We start from the raw sequence: 3,423 nt of genomic DNA on the forward strand, positions 1-3,423 counted from the left end.
TAATAGACATGATACTAGTGTAATGTTTAATATTATGTTTGGTTGCAAAATATAAGAACATTATATAATTAAAAATAACTATTTTATTTGCATAAATTAATTGAAAATTAATTAATATTTGAAAAAAAAACTAATATTTGAAAGAAAAAAAAAAACCTGAAATGAGAACCTTCTCTTGAGGGTTACTTTCTCTCCACTCACCCATACCCCCAAAAAGCTTCCTTTTTCTTATTTGGCCGCCTCCATCGTTGCCGTCACAAAATTAATATTTATTTTCAAATTTTTTAGGTCTATATTTAGTTTGTTTTGTTATAAGGTTTTGTTAGAAAATTTGATTTAGTTATGATTTGTTTTGTTGTGAAGCGAGTAATTTATTTTGTTTGTTGCATAAAAAAGATTGAAGGATTTAACTTAAGATAATTATGTGTGTTAGTTTCTTTTAATTTTCACCATTTGATCTAAATTGTCAAGGACAAATTTTTTAAGAATCTAGTAAAAAATCTCTTCCGAGAACCTAAGTTGCTAAGAATAAGTTGTTAGAGGTCTAGTAAAAAAATCATTTTTCTATCAGTTCTATTTTTGCTATTCTTTATCTATTTTTTTTTGTAATTTCGTTGTGTTTTTTCTTATTCCTTCCAATTCCATTCTTTTCTTATCGGGGTTAATATTCAAATTTGTCCCCGAAAGATCACGCGATCTTCATTTTCGTCTCCGAATGATTTTTTTAATCAAATTAGACCCTGAAAGATAAAATATAAGTCAAATTAGTCCTTCCGTCAGTTGGATGATGCGTGGCACGTTAAGTGACACGTGGCAGGTCAGTGACACGTGGCATGCCACGTGTCACTTGACATGTGAAAAAATTTTTTATAGTCAAAATAGTCCTTGAAAGTCCAGACGTAAGTCATTTTCATCCCTCAATTTTTAAAAATTAGTCAAACTAGTCCTTATATAATTTTTTTTAAATTTTTCTTTATAATAAAAAAATTATATAAGGACTAGTTTGACTAATTTTTAAAATTTGAGGGATAAAAATAACTTACGTCTAGACTGTCAATGACTATTTTGACTATAAAAAACTTTTTCACATATGCCACGTGTCATCATCCAACTGACGGAATGACTAATTTGACTTATATTTTATTTTTCAGGGACTAATTTGATTAAAAAAAAAATTATCCGGGGACGAAAATAAAAATCGCGTGATCTTTCATAGACGAATTTGAGTATTAACCCTTTCTTATCGTTTATTCTTCATTCGTATTTTCTTATCAGTGTGGCTTCGTTCCTGTTTTTATTTGTGGCGGATTCTTCTCCGTTATGTATATGTTCAGTTTCGATAGAGGCCAGGTATAATGTTCTTCTTCCCATCAATTTCTTATTCTTTCAATTGATAATGAGTTGAGAAAATTGCTTAATTTTTTTTTTATGCTGAGAAAATCAAAGCTTGGTGACATTGAATGAGTATTGATTCAGTCATATTGCTAAATATGTATGTATGTATGTCTTGTATATGAAAAAGATGCTTTCCTTTAAAGAAATGAATGGCGTTCTTATTTCATTCCTTTGAGAGATAATTATGAAGAATCCTCGTTAAAAAACATTACAAAAGCGAAGTGAAGAAGCGTAGGATGTTTGGATTTGGGATTATAGTTGTTAGAATCGAATCCTTAATCAAATCGATTAAGTTATTGGGTCATTGAGTCACTGATTCAACCGGTGAGTCACGGGTTGAACCGATCGATCCGATCCTACGTAAATAAAAATTTAAAATAGTCAAAAATTTAAAATTAAAACTTAAAATACATATTTTTACTAACATTTTAAAAATAATCAAGCTATTCTAAAACAATATGAAATAGGAATATTAAATATTTTATTATTTTTATTATATCATAAGTTATTTTAATTTATTTTTATATTAAAATAATTATTATTTTCAATAATTTTATTAATTAGTTTATATTTATATAATATATATTATTATATACTACAAATATTTATTAAAAAAATAATATTAATAGATATATATAAAAAAAATGAGTGAGTATATAATTAAAATTAAAATAAATTAAATAAAAATAAATTATTTGAAGAAATATATCTTTATGTATTATAATTTGGATATATGTTAACAAGAAAAATGACCGTTTGATGGCTGTTCATGCATGCCTCTCTCTTTAAGTAGTGCGGTTCGAACCCTATTTCAAGACTAAGCAGTTCAAGGATTGTCAACATAATTTATTTTTAAGAAATTCCTTATCATGACATGGAAATTTTTAAAAGATAAAAACTGTAATAAAAAATGGGGTCTTATGTCTAAATTGTGTCTCAACATAAATGACATATATGTAGTAACACATATCAAAATATCTATATCTTAACAAACAAATAGTAAATATATAGTTATATACCATTTTATTTATATCTCTAATAAATATGGAGCTTGTACAAAATGGCCAACCTATCGAATTGGTCGGTTCGACCGGAAAACCGGTAAAAATATGCATATTGAAAAAATAGAATTAAAATGAGTGGATACAAGATATTGAAAATTTTAAATTTAAAAAAATGAGAAAAAATTGGTGAAGGAATTAGTTTAGTGCACGGCATTCAATTTTAGGGACTAAAATGAGTCACTTAATGTAAAGTGAGGGACTAATTTAGTGCATCTACAATGATGACATAATGGACGACACGTGGTCGAATACTGTTGTAACACGTGGCACAACCATCCACATCAGCATGCCACGTGTCACTGGTCACCACATCATCATACCATTACACGTGGCTAAACCATGGAGTGACACGTGTCACTAACAGCCCACATCATCAAGTCATGTCATCACGTCGTTAATGAAAAATAGGTCAGGGACTAACGTGGTGCACTTTTGTCAGTTTTAGAGACGTAATTGGTGCAATTGGAGTCTCAGGGATGATTTTAATGCACGACGTCAATCTCAGGGACTATTTTAGAGTTTAATTCAAAATATACAAAGTAAACTTTAGGTATAGATATATTTTTTTGTTTTCCATGGTACTTTACAGGTTAAGAATTAACCCGTCGTAGATCTAAACTCTATTTAAGAGTTTATCACGAGATAATGAGTTGTTATATACACGAGGCGAAATTTGAACTCAAAGTAGATGACTGAGTTAATCACTCGCCTATCTCAAGTTGGTTTAGATATATTTAAACTTTAAATTAGAACCATCTATATGTATTGAAAAAACTAGAACTACACATGCAAATGTCTGTACACACACTTATTATAATATTTAAAATGATGAAAAGATAATTTCACACATATTATAATATTTAAAATAATGAAAATATCATTTATAATATTTTTTTTTATATTTTTGATATGATTAAATATTATTTTTTTATATGTTTTTCAAAAATTATTTAGTTATTAGTTA

The sequence above is a fragment of the Arachis ipaensis genome, chromosome B10 (genome assembly GCF_000816755.2).
Source record: "Arachis ipaensis cultivar K30076 chromosome B10, Araip1.1, whole genome shotgun sequence".
NCBI classification, from domain to species: Eukaryota; Viridiplantae; Streptophyta; class Magnoliopsida; order Fabales; family Fabaceae; genus Arachis; species Arachis ipaensis.